General features: G+C 45.9%; 1 protein-coding gene across 1 annotated transcript in view; it reads left to right on the top strand.

The window, feature by feature from the left end:
- The window catches only part of LOC147692124 (mucin-12-like), a 587,862-nt gene that overhangs the window by 383,124 nt on the left and 186,640 nt on the right, over positions 1-18,098 (top strand). The gene's annotated exons all lie outside the window — the stretch shown is intronic.

Here is an 18,098-nt window from a genome sequence, read left to right as displayed (position 1 = left end):
GTAGTCATTACAATTCCAGCTGCCTGTGAGGAAATGCCAAAGGCTTGTCATAAAAAATGTTTCTGTGGGTGCATTCTTGGATACAGTGAATAAGCAACGCTGTTAGTTTTATTTTCGTGCTTCCAGTGACTACATAATCTTTTTTGAAGAGTGAAACCAGCTACTTCTTTGCATTTCCCCATCTTACCCTTTTTACTACCCTGTTAACATTTGTAAAAAAAAAGAAGAACATTAAAAATCTGTTAAAAAACCTTCTAGAAAGAAAATGTTCTTGTTAGAACCCCCATCTACTCAAACAAAGAGCCAACTCAATTTTTTTTAAATGTCAGTGACTTTATAGGTGTGAGAGTGGGTGTGTCACTGGGTGCATGAGCATATTCCTGGGTGTGTTCGTGTATGCATTAGTGAGTGCCTGGGTGAATTAGTGTATGCGTAAGTATGTGCCTGGGTGTGTTACCATGTACATCAGTGTGAGCCTGGGTTTGTCAGTGTATACATCAGTGTCTGCCTCGGTGTGTTATTGTTTGGATTTCTGTTTGGCTGGATGTCTCTGTGTCTGCATTACTGTATGTCTGGGTGTGTCACTGTCTGTATTGGTATGTCCCTGGGCATGTCAGGGTATGCATCAGTGTGTGTCTGGGTGTGTCCGTGTATACATCAGTTTGTGCCAGGTGTGTTAGTGTATGCATTAGTGTGTGCCTGGGTGTATTAGTGTATGCATCAATGTGTGATTGGGTGTTTAGTGTATGCAGAAATGTGTTCCTGAGTGTGTTAGTGTGTATATGAGTGTGTGCCAGGGTGTGTCAGTGTATGCATCAGTGTGTACCTGGGTATGTCATTGTATATGTTGGTGTGTTCCTGGGTGTGTAAGTATATGCAATAGTGTGTGCCTGGATGTGTTAATGTATGCATCAGTTGGTTCCTGAGTCTTTTAGTGTATGCAAGAATGTGCACATGAGTGTGTTAGTGTATTCATGAGTTTGTGACTGGATGTGTTTCTGTATGCATCAGTATTTGCCTGGGTGTGTTAGGATATGCATCAATGTGGGCCTGGGTCTGTCGGTGTATGCATCAGTATGAGCCTGAGTGTGTTAATGGATGTCTTAGTGTTTAACTGGGTGTGGCTGTGTCTGCATTACTCTATGCCTGGGTGTGTCAGTGGCTCTATTGGTTTGTCCTAGGTTGTGTCAGTGTATGCCTGGGAATCTTATTTGATACATTAGTGTTTGGATGGATGTGTCGGTCTCTGCATTGCTGTATGCATGGATGTGTCAGTGTCTGCATTGGTAAGTGTCTGGGTGTCTCACTGTATGCATCAGTGTGTGCCTGGGTGTGCTATTGGATGTATTAGTGTTTGGGTGGGAGTGTCAGTTTCTTCAGTGCTGCATGCATTGGTGTGTCAGTTTCTGCATTGGTAAGTATTTTGGTATCTCAGTGTGTGCATCAGTGTGTGCCTGGGTGTCTCGGTGTTGTGTCAGTGTGTGCCTGGGTGTATTAGTGTGTGTATGGGTGTGTTAGTGTATGTATCAGTATGTGACTGGGTGGTTTAGTGTATGCAAGAATGTGCACCTGAGTGTGTTAGTTTATACGCGAGTGTGTGCCTGGGTGTGTTAGTGCATGTTTCAGAATGTGCCTGGGTGTGTTAAGAGATGCACCGGTGTGTCCCTGAGTGTGTTATTTGATGCATTACTGTTTGGCTGTGTGTGTGTGGCAGCACTGCTGTATGCCTGGGTGTGTCGATGTCTGTATTGGCATGTCCCAGGATGTGTCAGTGTATGCCTGAGTGTCTTTTTGGATGCATTTGGGTTTGGATGGGTGTGTCGGTGTCCCCACTGCTGTATGCCTGATGTGTCAGTGTCAACCTTGCTAGTCTCTGGGTATCTCAGTTTGTGCATCAGTGTGTGCCTATGTGTATTATTGGATACATTAGTGTTTGGATAGGTCTGCCAGTATCTGCTTTGTTGTATACCTAGGTGTGTCAGTGTCTGCATTGGTAGGTCTCTGGGTGAATCATTGTGTGACTGGGTATGCTATTGGATGCATTAATGCTTGGGTGGGTGTGTCAGTGTCTGCATTGCTGAATGCCTGGTTGTGTGAGTGTCTGCATTGATAAGTCCCTGTGTCTGTGTCACTGTGTGCCTGGGTGGGTTACTTGATGCATTAGTGTTTGACTGGACCTGTCAGTGGCTGTATCAGTGTTTAGTTGGGTGTGCCAGTGACTGTATATATCTGCACCTATGTGTGTCGGTGACTGGATCAGTGTGAGCCTGTGTGTGTGACTACCTCTATCTGTATATAGCTGGTATGTGAGTTGCTGTACAGATGTGTGCCTAGGTGTTTTAGTAACTGTAGCAATCTGTTATTCAGCAGGACTGCAAGAACTTTTTAGTAAAGTGCATTACCCCAATATATGGTGCCACTGATCTGCATAAAAAGACAAAAACTGAAATATTTAGTAGTTTAACAATTAATAGAATTACAAAAGTAACTTACAATTTCAACTATGTGTAAAGACGTAATTCTAAGAGATAACTAGACATTTCTCATGCTGTAAAGGTATGTATTAATATAAATAGGGATTTCATTTTTTTTTACTGTTCTTAGGTTCATTACTCATACACCGTAAATTATATACTTTTTAAGCAATCATCATTGAATAGCTAGAAAAAAACAATCATAAAGATTGTAGAAGTAAAACCAAAAAATGCACAATATCTTATTGCAATTAAGGAACACTATGCTTTGCACTCACTACAAATAAACATTACACAACTTATTTGACTAATTACAAACACAATTTTGTGGCCTACCACTTCAAACACATGCAGGTATATGATACAGAAAGGCTCAGCACATACCCAAATAGTAAAAGTTGATATCAATTGAAGTACAACAGTATCTATGGATCGCAGTATCAATATTGGTAGTAATCAGACATAAAATAATCTCCCAAAGAAATTATTACAAACTCCAAATACTTATGTGAAAAGTGTTCTTCTTTTATTCTTTTTTTGATGATACTTCATTCGATTTCATTAAAAACACAATACAAAATCATAGCCGACGCTGGTGTTTCGTCCCCATGAGACTTCTTCAAGGCTTTTTGTGTTTTTATTTATTCCATGATCGAATTGGTCAAAATTGAATTTCTGATTTATCCAATGAATAATAAATGTTCTTGTTTAAGTTCAATTCGTGTAATAAAGAGTACCACTTTGTTTTCTTTGAGGATTTTTTAAAATATGTCTGCTCTTCCAAAAGAGTATTGTTACCCCAAGTTTTAGTAAATGAGACGAGACGTTCAGTCTGGTAGTTGAATCTGTGTACCGTATTTCCCCAGACTCAGCTACCAGACTGTAGTGGAAGCGCTTGCCATTTAAGGAGGTCAGCACAAACCCGTTTCACCAGAGGAGTGATGTTGAGAGACCAGGCGAGGTCCGGAAGGAGGGCCACCCAGATACCCAAATACTTGAACGACTGCCGCCGAAGAGGAATCAACGACTGCCAATCAAAGCACTCTCTCAATAGATGAAGGAGGACCAGGACCAATTTGGCCATGTTCAGTCGGAGGCCAGAGACTCGTTCAAAGAAGCGCAGGGCTCTGAGACACTGAGGCCCGATCGAGCTGGATCTGACAAAAAAATCAGAGCATCATCAGCGTAAAGGGCAATCTTGTCCTCAGCCAGACCGGGCCATTGCTATCCCATGAGAAGTGGATCGGTGCGAATAAGAGAAGCAAAGGTCCATCGCTAATGCGAAAAGGAATGGCGAAAGGGGGCAACCCTGTCTTGTGCTCCTCCCAATGGGGAAGGGGTATGAAAGGGCGCTATTGACCATCACCTGGGCTCGCGGATTGCAATAGAGTGTCCTGACCAAGTTACGAAAGGGGGTCCCAAAACCCATCTCCAACAACGCTGCCTCCAGATATCGCCAATGAACTGAATCAAATGCTTTCTCAAGTCCACGAGGAGCAAAGAGAGATAGGGGGTGCGTTGTTGTTGTTTCGTAAGAGCGAGGTGGAGACGTCTGAGTCAGTGCCTGGTTCCCCGGGAGGGCATGAATCCACATTGGTCCAGGTGGACCAGCTTATCCAGATAAGGATGTATGTGGTTCGCCAGGACCGAGGTTAATATTTTGAGCTCCGAATTAATGAGGGAGATGGTGTGATAATCAAAGCAGTGGGCAGAGGGAGGCTGAGACTTAGGAATCACTACAATGGTGGCCAGATCCGTCTTAGGACGGAAGGAGCTGTGGTCAGCCACTTCATGATACATCTCTAGAAGGTGGGGAACCAGCGTATCTCAGTAGGACGCATAAAACTCCTGCGGGAGTCCGTCTGGTCCCGGTGTCTTACCCGCGGCCATGCGGGAGATAGCATCATTAATTTCTTCCGGAGTGATCAGAAGATCTAGTTCCTCTTCCTTAGTGTCACTGAGACGCAGAAGGGAGAAACGTTCACGCTGGAGGAGTTCTGAGAGTGTGAGGTCTGGAGGCTGGACAGAGTACAGAATATCATATTATGAGGCAAAGCATTGGGCCACCGCCACAGGGGTCCATTGGATCTCCCCGTGGGAGTCAATCACCTCAGGGGTAATACGATTAGCCATAGGATAGGTGGCTAAACAAGGCTAGAGCTTCCCATTGTTATCTCCCCATCCATACACTCGAGCCACGGAGGACCTCCATAGCAGCTTAGCGGACTCCAGGAAAGCCTGTTTGATCTCAACCGTCAAAAATGCCAATTTCCTATAGTGGGCCTCTGTTCTCTCCCCTGGTCGGTGGGCTTCAAGCAGGGCAGCCTGGGCCTCCAGGGTGTCCTGTTTCATACGTTAGAGTTTGAGTTGGCCTTTGGCAAAGCCTCAGATGGTGACCTTACTGGCCTCCCATAGAGTACCAGGAGATGAGACCGAGCCTGATTAGTGGAGAAGTATTGACTATTGATGGAGTTCGTCCCCTATGTGTTTTCGGATGTCTTTGTCCTGGAGAAACTAAGCGTTTAGCCGCCAGATCGGGCACGAAGACGCCGGGAGGCTGCCCATCTGTATATATACTGGGGAGTGATCTGATAATCCCCTGGAAAGGATGGCGATGGCCTGGATTGACTGACAGTCCAGGGCCGGAAGGAAGAGATAGTCCAGTCTGGCATGTGTGTTGTGGGAGGCTGATGTATAAGTGTAAATACGAGTGGTCGGGTGCCAGAGCCTCCTGGCGTCTCCGAGGCCCAGAGTCGCAGCCCAGTTTGAAAGGAGAGCAGACTGGGAAACCCGGGAGGCAGAAGGGGCCGCAGCAGTGTCAAGGTCCGGGTCCATAATAACTGCATTGAAGTCCCCCCCAGCAACAGTCGTTCCCGGGGGTAGGGCAGCCAATAGAGGAGCAAGACACTGAAGTGAGGAGGTTTCAGAGAGGGGGAGTACACAGCGATTAGGTTCAGGGATTGGTTCCCAATGTTCCCTTCCAAGATGACAAAGCAGCCCCCTGGATCATGTACTACTTTATGCGCCACAAATGGAAGAGCGCAGCGCATCAGGACCACCACCCCCGAGATCCACAGGTAAAACCAGAGTACCAAATCCCACAATAGCCATAGTGCGCCAGAAAGGGACAGTGATTGCCTACCAGGTGGGCTCCTGAAGCATCAATATATCCACAGTGTGTCGCTGAGCATAACGCAGGACCGCAGTGCGCTTGACTTTATCTAAGAGGTCATTAACATTCTAGGACACAACATGAAGTGATGTCATTCCGGAATGACCGTCAGGCATGGGGAGGCTGGAGGAATGGTCGAGCACCCGGCTTGGGCAGTGGGCGCGGTAGTACAAGTGTGCGGGGTAACAGGCATAGAGTTACGATGTCAATCACTACATTCTCGTTTCAGACCTAAGCAGAAGTGCAGGTGCAAAAAATAACAAAAAACAAACAATAGAACTCGGGACAACAGTCCCCCCTCCCCACCCTATACTTCAGGAACGGAAGCATCTGTAGCCCTAACAGTGAAGAACTAAAATAAGACCAAACTAGAATACTTGGGAATGGGGAAGCATGGAGGACCCCTCCTCATAGCAGGATGTGCATATTCAAGTCTGTCGGGCATTGAAGCAGTGGTGAGCCGATGCTTCGCCTCCGGCCGTGGAGCCAGGCCCGGCAGGCAGAGACGAACTCATACAGGGTCCGTGAGAATCGTCGGGCTATGTGAGAGATCTGCATCTGGCAGGTCCAGCAGGGATGGTCGAGGCGAGGCACCCCCAGGGTCTAGGCGGCCAGAGGAGCCTGACCGCCGCATGACCAGGGGGTCTCCAGGGAGTGGCGTTGTCTGCCGAGAGGGCCACAGCAGGGAATCCAAGCAGGCTCGCCTCTGGCCACGGCGCCTAGGTGAGCATTTGCATTGAGGCCGGGCGGCAGGGATCTCCTGGCTGGCACATCCCCCAGCCGCACCCACGGGTGATGGATTTCGGTCACTGGCCCACAGGAGGCGTTCCTCCATGTCCCAAGTCCAAGCCTCCTCAGGGGTGTCAAAGAATAGGGTCTTGTTGGATAACACCACTCACAAGTACGCCGGGAAGAGGAGCCTGTATTGTATGTTTAGAGCGCGCAACTTCTGCCTGACTTCCCCAAACAAGAGGCGCTGACCCTGGACCTCGCAAGTGTAGTCATGGAAGATCATGATCATATGATTGTCATATTTGAGGTACTGCCGCTTACTGCCTTGGCCAAGACAGAGTCACGGTCTTTAAAATTGAGGATTCGCATTAAGACCGGTCTGGGGGGTGCCCCTGGGGGTGGCTTAGAAGCAAGGGAGCGGTATGCCTGCTCAATTGCAAGCCACGGGGAGAGGGAGCCCTCAGGGTTCCACGAGCACAGCCACCTCTCCATAAAGTCTGCCCTACGGCCCTGTTCCGCCCCCTCCGGAAATCCCACCAGGCGAAGGCTGTTATGGCGGGACCTGTTTTCTGCGTCCCCGCCCGCCAGTGTAGCTCCTGGGCATAAGATTGGAGATGAGCAACTTGCCCCTTAAGTTACTAAACGTCGTCTTTCACTGTGGATTCAGTTTCACTAATCCGGCCCGTGGCGTTCCGAAGGTCCTGCCGGATGGAAGTCACATCAACCCGGACAACAGCAATCTTGCCCTCCATGGAGGATTGCGAGGCATGGATAGCCTGAAGGATGGTAGATAGGTCCGCAGCAGGTGGGGCATCCTTATCTGCACTTCCCCCAGTTCGTGGTGGTGAAATGGTCCATTTTAGTCTGGGTGGCTTGTCTCAACCCATGGCAGCCATCCAACAGGGCAGGAGGCCCAGACGTGTCTCTTAAAAAGGTCTCTGTAGCGGGGGCCCACGGTCAGCTCCGGAAGGCACAGGAGCAAGACAGCAACACGGGGCAGTGGAGGAGGCTCTTTCAAAATCTCACGCCCCTCGGTACATGCGGCCAGTTCCACTTCCCCGGGTGAGACCCCACACCGGAAGCAATGGCACAGAGGTCCGGCCCCAGGGTCTGCAGCAGGGCCTCTGTACTAGGGGCCCGCTGACCACACCAGGCACCACAGGAGTAATTCGGGGGCAGGGGGACGGCGGAGCAGGCTCCCTTCCAAGACCTCACTCCGCTCGCTGCATGTGGCCGATTCCACCTCCCCTGGACTGTACCCCTAACCAGAAGCAATGTAATGGAGGGCCGGACTCGAAGTCTGCAACTGGGGCCTCTTTGTTGAAGGACCCACGGTCCACATCAGGAGCCACAGGAGCAATTTGTCATCAGGGGGGTGGTGGGGGAGGCCCTCACCTAGGACCTCACACCGCTAGTTGCATGCCGCCGGACACACACTCTTACTGAGCCCCAGCACTCTGGAGGTAGTGCAGCCGAGGCCCGATTCCAAGGGCAGCAAGAGGGGTCTCCGCACTAGAGGGCCCAAAGACAACATCCAGAGACACAAAAGCAAGTTGGGGGCAGGGGATGGAGGAGTGCCCTCTCCAGGAACCTCACGCCACTTGGTAGTCACGGCCAGGGCTTCTTCTTGCCAGGAGTACTGTCAGGGCCGCAAAGTAGTACTGTGGAAGCAGCTCCAGGGGCCCAGTAGGCCGGACCGACATCAGTGGATCACGGCAGGTGAGGAGAAACAGCGTACCAGATTACACTTCACACCACCCAGGGCCCAATTCACTCTCTCAGAAGGCAGTCTGTGCTTGCAGGGGGCATTTCTCAACACAGTTCCAGCTCCAGCAACTCCCTGGCACCGACACTCACCAAATCCTCAGGTCCACCGAGCACCGGACTTCAGATCGCGTAGACCTCAGAGAGTCAGCCGGGCCCCAACCTTCACTAATCCCCATCTCATGCCAACCGAAATGGCAGCCGGCACAGCAGCAACACCGCAGGGAAACCGGGGCTCCGCCTCAGATGTCTCGGACAGCCGCAGCCAGCGAGCCAAGCCTCTCGTCAGCTGCACCGACACCAGCACCGGCAGGCAGGATCTGTCAACAGCAGCTGCCCACGCAGGGTCTCAGCCGGTCGGGGGGAGGAGAAGAATGCAGGCAGGCGTCACGCCCATGGAACTCCACTGCTCACCACTGGTCGCTTTATACTTAGGGATCGTCTCTGCCTGCACGGACATACAAGTGCGAGCTCAGGCAGCTCGGTTCGAGGATTTCAGGCATCTCGGCTCAGAGCATGGAGGCCGCCTTTTTAGATTAGGGCACCCGGCAGGCCGGCCAAGTGCAATGAAACGCTGGATCGCTGGACTCCCCACGGCCAGAATTGCCACCAGCGGTGCAGCAATGGATTGGCGACAAGTCTTAGGGCTGGATGGCCACCAGGACGGGCGGATTGCGTACGGATAGCGGAGGGGTCCGGGAGCACTCTCAAGGTGCGACCACCATCTTGGCTCTGTAAGCCTTTTACAATACCTTTAGGGGGAAGGATTACAGCTAAATATGTGCAGTGTAATATTTGTGACATACAGTTACCCAGCAGCACTGCTAAGATGTATTTGCATGGGCCACATTCCAATTGGGAGCATTTAAAAACAACTCATGAAAGGGTGTACAACTGAATGATGCGGGAGATACTAGGTGGAGCAGTATGTTCCACCTTGAACAGCAAACTTGGGAGAACCTTCATCAGCTGCAGTCATCATAAAACCAGCAGCCTGTGAAGATTTGAGTGAGATGGTTACTGACTGTGCAAAATTTCGTATTTGTCACTATAAAAATGTGTTTTGTGAGTTCATTTTCCTTTCAATCACAAATGATGCACTGCTGAAATATTGATTATTGATCAGTTGTGGAAAAACAACCATAAAGATTGTAGTAAAAAAACTGCACACTAGGTGTATGTAAGTATATGTTTGCATGTGTAAATGGGTCTCTTATAGGCTGGGGAGGAGCTCGCTGAGTTTAATTCTTCGGGAATTATGTGGCGTTACCGATAAACTCAGCGAGCAGGCGGATTATCACGTTATGAAAGGACAGTTTAAAAGTGGAGGTGCTAAACTTCACCTATGTGACCTATTACACAACAGCAGAAGTTCTATTTCCATTTAACTCACATGATCATCACATCCAGGGCCTAATGGCTGCTCCCCAGCTGTTGTGTGTTTCACTAATTTACTGTTTTGGTGATATTAAATGCTTTACACATCTGTCTCCTAAGTTAAGCCTGACTGCTTCTCTGCCAAGCTACCAAGGGTTGAGCATGGATTACTTAATTGAGGCTTGACTGGACCTTAGTAGTAATTGTGGTAATTTTATTAGTTGTAGGCACCTACCTGCGCCTACCAATATCCCACCTTCCTACATTTGGTGTGCAGTGGTGGGGTCTAGAACTTGTGTTTGATAACACATGTTCAGTATTTAAGTGAGGCAATTATAAATCTTCTAAATGGACCTACTGCAATAATTGGTTTTGTTTTCTAATTTGGAGTGATTTAATGAATCCATGTTTTAAGTTATTCCAAATTGTTCTAATGTCAATTTCTGCCACCGATTGTGTGTGTGACCCTTATCTAAGGGACACTATGGGGCTTGATCTGGCTAACCTACCCACTCTCACGTTAGCCAAACTTAAGAGCTTGTGCAAGGCTAGGGAACTACCAGCACCCTCCACTACGACAAAGCCAGATCTGATAAAGGCCCTAACAGCCTGGGCGTCCCAGCTAGTAGATCAAGCTTTTGATAAGAGTAGGCTCCAGATACAGAGGAAGAGGGGGAGGAAGACCCGTTAGACCTCAGTGATGAGAAAGCAGAGCGCATGCCACACATACAGTGACCAGGGCCCTGCCTAGAGCTAGATGGAGAGAGGATCCACCCTATGAGAAGTATAATTGTCCCTCGGAGAGAGAAGGAATTTGAAGCCCAGCTACCTTATATAGAACTAGAGGTTTAGAAGTTGTCTCGGGCAAAAAAGAGGCTGGCACGTGAAGAAAAGAGAGATGGTGGAAGCCAAGAAGAGACAAAGGTTTCTTGAGGTGGTGGGTCTGACCAAAGACTGACAGTAGAGTGTCTACTGGGAAATGATATTGAAGCTTCTGAATGGTTAGGGCTGGAAAAGAAGGTCCATGCACAGATGCTGGACCTTCTTGAGTGGGTATGTGCTGTGACTTGGTCATAGACTTCACATCAGTGGAGTGCTGAATACTTGGACCGTAGATCATTTAGCCAAGCCTCCAGAAACAAAAGTCAATGCACAGGGTCTGGTAAGCCAGCCCAAACAGCTCTAGAAGTCAAAGATGAATTTAACCCTGAGGGAAAAGGATCTGGACTCTGAGGTAGGGACTCCACTCCTGCAAGATCTTTCAGACTTTTCAGAATTAGAAGGAGCCGGTGGATCCATCAGAGAGGAGCTGTGCCGGGGCAAAGAGATTGTCCCACTCTTTAGGGCCTGAGGCAGACTTCCTCCTGGCAAGAGAAGGTTGATGCCTGTGGATTCCACAGGGTCTATTGCGAGGATGGAGTCCTCTATACTGAGGCCAGGGACCCCAAACGAGAGGCAACCAGGAGAGTGGCCGTTCCCCAGAAGTATAGAGTGTTCCTCCTCATCTGGTGCCACGACATCCCCATTGGCAGGACATTTGGGTCAGACCAAGACCTGGAGTAGGCTGGTCAGCCTTTTTTTACTGGCACAACATGTCTGCCAAAGTGAAAGAGTTCAGAAGCACCTGTGTCACCTGGCAAGCCAGTGTCAAGACAGGGGGCACACCAAAGGCTCCCTTGATACTTCTGTCAGTGATTTGGACTCCCTTTGAGCGGGTAGGGATTGACATTGTTGTTCCCCTAGATGACCAACTGGCTCAGGAAACAGATATATCTTGGTGATAGTGGACCATGCTACCAAATATCCAGAGGCAATACCCCTCAGAACTGTTACTGCTGCCACAGTGATAAAAGCCATACTTGGTATCTTCACCAGAGTGGGCTTTCCAAAGGAGGTGGTCTCAGACAGGAGGATTGACTTTATGTCCGTCTATCTGAAGGCGATGTGGGATGAATGTAGTCTTACCTATAAATTTACCACCCCGTATCATCCCTAGACCAATGGTCTGGTGGAGATTTTTATTAAGACCCTGATTGGCATCATTATGGGCTTACATAACAAGCTCAGGAGGAGATGGGATGTTCTCCTCCCATGCCTGCTTTTTGCTTATGCTACAGCGGGACTCCAAAAATATATTCTAAATCAATATGGTCATTTCCCCGAATCGCACTGTAAAGGGGGACCGGATGCACACCTCATATGCCTAATTCCTCAAATTCATCTCCATTATGTCAGAAGAATGCGTGCTGATTGTTAGAAGTGCCATGCCCTGTCGGCACTGGGAATTATATACATCACTGTAGTGGGGCTACGTCTCGCCCCAAACAAACGCACTGCTAAATGTGCCAATTGCGCAATTGTATGTCAATATTATTCAACGTTCATCCATATAATCCATAAGCTTTATCAATTTATCCTTATTTCACCAACTTCAATTCGAGTTTGCACGCTGAGTGTTTATGCCATTTCCGATTTGTTACTGCTCAAACCATGTCTATCCGGACCTTCAGTGAGAACAGGACTGACGCATAAATTCATTTCAGGCAGTGTTTATTAAAAATACCCAATGCATTTCGGGCTCAATGCCCTTCTTCGGGGGTCACTGTAAATGGATAACAAATAATCACAATCACTTATTATGTTCAACATTAGAGTATAACATTTGCCAATGTGACTCAATTATAAGTGTATCACACGATTTCTGAAACATTTTTTGCCACTTTAAAACTTGTGCAATAACTGTATGCATTACAAATAACTAGATGCCCATCATCCCAAACGTTGTATTCCTCCTTAGTTTGTCGTCTTATCCCCATTATATGCCTAAACATTTTAAGACATTAGAACCAGTGCCTCATCCTGTGTTTATGCATGCGAGTATCTAACACCACTTTTCTGCATGTCTGCAGTCATTAGAATAATGCTTGAATTCACTTTCTAGCCCTTCCGTTTCCCATTACTCTGCTAACTTCCTTCCCCGTGTGGTTCACAGCGCGGAACCCGTCGTGACCCCTTGGCTATAATTCTTTCCCTTCCTTCGTGCTCAAAACCATCATTATTTCACAATGCCTTCTCCCTCTCTGCTCACCCCTCCCCCTCTAGTTCTTCGAACGGTTAACCGGGCCCTTTCGGTGCATACTGCTTAACACATACCTGCCATGTATTGGAAAAATGTTCCTGCCTTACTCCATCTTACATCTCATCAAGCTTTCTCCCTTACCCGCTCTTCTATTTAACCCCTGGTTCTAACCAATCGGGCTCCGTGTTTCAAACCTCCCGCCCTCGTAGTTTTACATGTTAGGTGTTTCTGATTAATGACTACATCTCCCATCATTCAGTTCCGCGCTGTGAACCACACGGGGAAGGAAGTTAGCAGAGTAATGGGAAACGGAAGGGCTAGAAAGTGAATTCAAGCATTATTCTAATGACTGCAGACATGCAGAAAAGTGGTGTTAGATACTCGCATGCATAAACACAGGATGAGGCACTGGTTCTAATGTCTTAAAATGTTTAGGCATATAATGGGGATAAGACGACAAACTAAGGAGGAATACAACGTTTGGGATGATGGGCATCTAGTTATTTGTAATGCATACAGTTATTGCACAAGTTTTAAAGTGGCAAAAAATGTTTCAGAAATCGTGTGATACACTTATAATTGAGTCACATTGGCAAATGTTATACTCTAATGTTGAACATAATAAGTGATTGTGATTATTTGTTATCCATTTACAGTGACCCCCGAAGAAGGGCATTGAGCCCGAAATGCATTGGGTATTTTTAATAAACACTGCCTGAAATGAATTTATGCGTCAGTCCTGTTCTCACTGAAGGTCCGGATAGACATGGTTTGAGCAGTAACAAATCGGAAATGGCATAAACACTCAGCGTGCAAACTCGAATTGAAGTTGGTGAAATAAGGATAAATTGATAAAGCTTATGGATTATATGGATGAACGTTGAATAATATTGACATACAATTGCGCAATTGGCACATTTAGCAGTGCGTTTGTTTGGGGCGAGACGTAGCCCCACTACAGTGATGTATATAATTCCCAGTGCCGACAGGGCATGGCACTTCTAACAATCAGCACGCATTCTTCTGACATAATGGAGATGAATTTGAGGAATTAGGCATATGAGGTGTGCATCCGGTCCCCCTTTACAGTGCAGTTCGTTACAAATGCCCTACACCTGGATAGCACCCGAAGATTAAGAAGATGAAAATTGATTAACTGTTGCACAAAGAACGAGTCCGCACGCTTGGATTAACATACGTGGTTCATTAATGACAGTGGCAGAGGCCCCCAAAGAGTTCACGTTGTAATGGAAATGACATTCAATGGATTCACACTCATGATGTGTTCACAACGCGCGATTTATTATTGATTGACATTCGTATATATTTTTTGTGGAAAAACGTCGGATGTTTTAATTAGCTTTGAACTGAATGATGGGAGATGTAGTCATTAATCAGAAACACCTAACATGTAAAACTACGAGGGCGGGAGGTTTGAAACACGGAGCCCGATTGGTTAGAACCAGGGGTTAAATAGAAGAGCGGGTAAGGGAGAAAGCTTGATGAGATGTAAGATGGAGTAAGGCAGGAACATTTTTCCAATACATGGCAGGTATGTGTTAAGCAGTATGCACCGAAAGGGCCCGGTTAACCGTTCGAAGAACTAGAGGGGGAGGGGTGAGCAGAGAGGGAGAAGGCATTGTGAAATAATGATGGTTTTGAGCACGAAGGAAGGGAAAGAATTATAGCCAAGGGGTCACGACGGGTTCCGCGCTGTGAACCACACGGGGAAGGAAGTTAGCAGAGTAATGGGAAACGGAAGGGCTAGAAAGTGAATTCAAGCATTATTCTAATGACTGCAGACATGCAGAAAAGTGGTGTTAGATACTCGCATGCATAAACACAGGATGAGGCACTGGTTCTAATGTCTTAAAATGTTTAGGCATATAATGGGGATAAGACGACAAACTAAGGAGGAATACAACGTTTGGGATGATGGGCATCTAGTTATTTGTAATGCATACAGTTATTGCACAAGTTTTAAAGTGGCAAAAAATGTTTCAGAAATCGTGTGATACACTTATAATTGAGTCACATTGGCAAATGTTATACTCTAATGTTGAACATAATAAGTGATTGTGATTATTTGTTATCCATTTACAGTGACCCCCGAAGAAGGGCATTGAGCCCGAAATGCATTGGGTATTTTTAATAAACACTGCCTGAAATGAATTTATGCGTCAGTCCTGTTCTCACTGAAGGTCCGGATAGACATGGTTTGAGCAGTAACAAATCGGAAATGGCATAAACACTCAGCGTGCAAACTCGAATTGAAGTTGGTGAAATAAGGATAAATTGATAAAGCTTATGGATTATATGGATGAACGTTGAATAATATTGACATACAATTGCGCAATTGGCACATTTAGCAGTGCGTTTGTTTGGGGCGAGACGTAGCCCCACTACAGTGATGTATACATTTCCCCGAATCCTCAGAACACACATTCATACTACAGTGGGGCCCATTACACTGCACACTTACTGTATTCATTTAATTTGGCTTCACAGATTTGGCCAACAAACCAGGAATCCTACTATAACATTGGCGGAGTGTCTAAACCTATTTAACTATTTTTACTTACACCTGCAATTGTAAAGCAATTTACCATTGTTTCATTTTAAACACCATTTTATTCAGACACACCGCCATAATGGCAATGGATCTGCTAGAACGAAAACTAGGCGTAGGAAAACCAAAGACCAGCTTTTACTTCTCCATTTATCTAATTTTTATTCAAAGCAAACTTTTAGTATGTCCAATATTTAGGCATTTATTTATTTCTTTATTCAATAAGAATCCTTTAACTTTATTTTCAAAATGATCATTTATTTTAAAGCTCAAAAATAGACATTTAATTTAAAGTTCGGTAAGAAGTTTAGCAAAGAACAGATAGTTCCAAATTCATTCTCTCCTAACATCCCTAGCTAACACCCTCATCTTATCCTAACAGACCTGCAAAGAAAATCAAAATAAAACAGAAGTTCTTACATCCAAGAATCGATCTTCAGTCCGGCTGCACTTCCAGAGGAAATCGAAAGAGCGACCCCTTCTAAGCAAAATCAGGGGGTTTTATACACTATTTCCTAACTTAATCTATCTAAAAAGTACCTAATATCACCAATTCGAGTTCTGATTGGACAAATTTGGGGTAGATGTGCACTTCCTCATCATTACAGTATGTTTTTCACGATGAATCAGCAGAAAAATAAAGGGGCTTTGTTTAGGACAGTTTGTGGCCTAGGCGCTTCCTTCACTTGAAACATAGGGAAAAGTTCTCAGTCTCTGAGCATTACATTGTCCATGCTTGGCACCCATCCTAAGTTCCGGGGCAAGGCGTCCTTGAACCTCCCATTCAAGCACAGTCAGCTCTCTCGCGCTTGCAGGCTTGAGATGCACATGCTCAGACCAATACTTGCTTGCAGTGAATTCAGAGTGGCCATTTTCTGTATAGGCCTCACAAGCCACATTTTGGAACTATCATAGAAACAAACACAAATTCATGTTAATTGTGGTAATGAAACCCTTCTGTTTACCTCCCACCATTCTAATATTTCCCAATTAATTGTTACCTAGCAAATAAGCCACATATATGCATTTATACTTACGTATCCAACAACTTTTTGGCACAAAACATATACAATAAGCACATTTAAATTGTGTTTGTTTATAATTAAGTTGTGTATTAGAATAACAACACATATTAGTTAATTTTATTGCATCATGCAGGCAAGATTAGTACTACCATATGTTCTTGTATGCATCTTTATACTATGGTTGATTAATTTATCACATCACACTATTAGTAAAATATTACCGTTATGGAACATTGATTTCGAGAGGGGTGCACAAAGTTTTGCTTACCACCTCGCTCCATCACTTACAGAGGAACAACAGAAAGAGGTTAGTTTTAGTGAGTTACTGTTTGGGCATCCTGTAAAAAGGCCATTGTGTTTGAGATTCAGATAAAACTTTGACGTTGTCCCAGTCCAGTGCGACCAGATAGTCACAGTTGGCATTTGACACTTTTTGGCTCTAGAAAGAACATTTATTTATTTAATCTTTAAAAATTCATATCCCCGGTTCTCTACATTGGATGTTTGTCATTTTGGTGTGATTTTAAATATATAAATATTTTCTATTCTTATAAATTGGTGTTGGATTTTATTGTGTTGTGTCTTTTACTTATTTACAGTTTTGGTGATATTAAATGCTTTACACACCTGTCTCCTAAGTTAAGCCTCACTGCTCATCTGCCAAGCTACCATGGGTTGAGCAAGGATTCATTTATTGAGACTTGACTAGACCTTATTATTGATTAAGTATTATAATAGCTGTAGGAACCTACCTGCACCTAATAATAACCCAGCTTCCTACAGGATTTGTGCACTCTTCACGCCAGCTTTTAACCACAACCTCCCTGCCTCTAATCTCCCCCCACCTCCATGCTCCCTCCCCCTGTACAGGTTGTGCTTGGCCTCTCGTCCACTGCTCTTCTGTGGTGTCCACCCTCATTTTCCCTCGCCTTTCCCACTCTCTGACACCTTGCCACCGGTTTTTCTTTGTGCATCCTCTCCTTCCTTTTTGCATTTATATGTGCAGCACTGCTCTGTATGTAATGAACTGCCTCCTTTTCTTGTGACTCAAATCCATCCCTCCCTCTGTGTTTTTTCCACTGAGTGGAATCGTATTTGCTTCCATTTTGGACAGGTATTATCCCCCAGTGCTCTTAGCTATCACATCAGGCTTCTTTCTACCGCCTTCCTTGCAGCATCTTTAACACCCTCACTCCTTATCTTTGCCTCTAATCATAACCGCTTGCTTCTCCCTCTTCTGGGACCGCTTTAAAGTCCATTGTCCTTTCAGGTTGCCTTCTTCTGGTGATATTTTTTAACTTTGCCCCATTAGCATAGATTATAGCTTCGTTCATCATTACTGATTTTAACTGCATGCGCGCTAGCGGAATTCCGCTCCTGCGCTGAGATTTTTTAAAACGCATGTTACGTGACGAGCTGGGCTCGTTATCAGCGTGCGAGGAGGCTACGCCATGACGAGCCCAGCTCGTCATCAGCGTGGAAGGGGTTAATAGCCTCTTGCTGATTAATAAATTGTGCTATTCCCACCCAATGTAATAACTCATTTGAGTCTCACAGTTTTGAACATCTAATGGCTGTACTGAGTTCCAGACCAGTAACCTGCTGATGATACAAGCTCTCTGCAGCAGGCGCATGAAGCCTTTGAACTCTATTTCTAAATATTTCATTCAGCCTTTCAAGCCTCCCGCTGCCTGTCGGAAACCAATTTTCAATAATTTTCACTTTGCGAACAATATTGTCAGGTAAGTCTTCTCTGTTCACTTTGGACCTGATTACGATCTTGACAGATGGGTTACTCCATCACAACGGTGATGGATATCCAATTCCCCCAAATCTAAATCCCATTACATCCCAAGGGATTTGGATTTACTTGGACAGGATGTAAGTCACTGTTGTCAATGAGTAA

The sequence above is a fragment of the Lissotriton vulgaris genome, chromosome 9 (genome assembly GCF_964263255.1).
Source record: "Lissotriton vulgaris chromosome 9, aLisVul1.2, whole genome shotgun sequence".
In the NCBI taxonomy this organism is placed as follows: domain Eukaryota; kingdom Metazoa; phylum Chordata; class Amphibia; order Caudata; family Salamandridae; genus Lissotriton; species Lissotriton vulgaris.
This window is presented reverse-complemented; position numbering and strand designations above follow the sequence as displayed.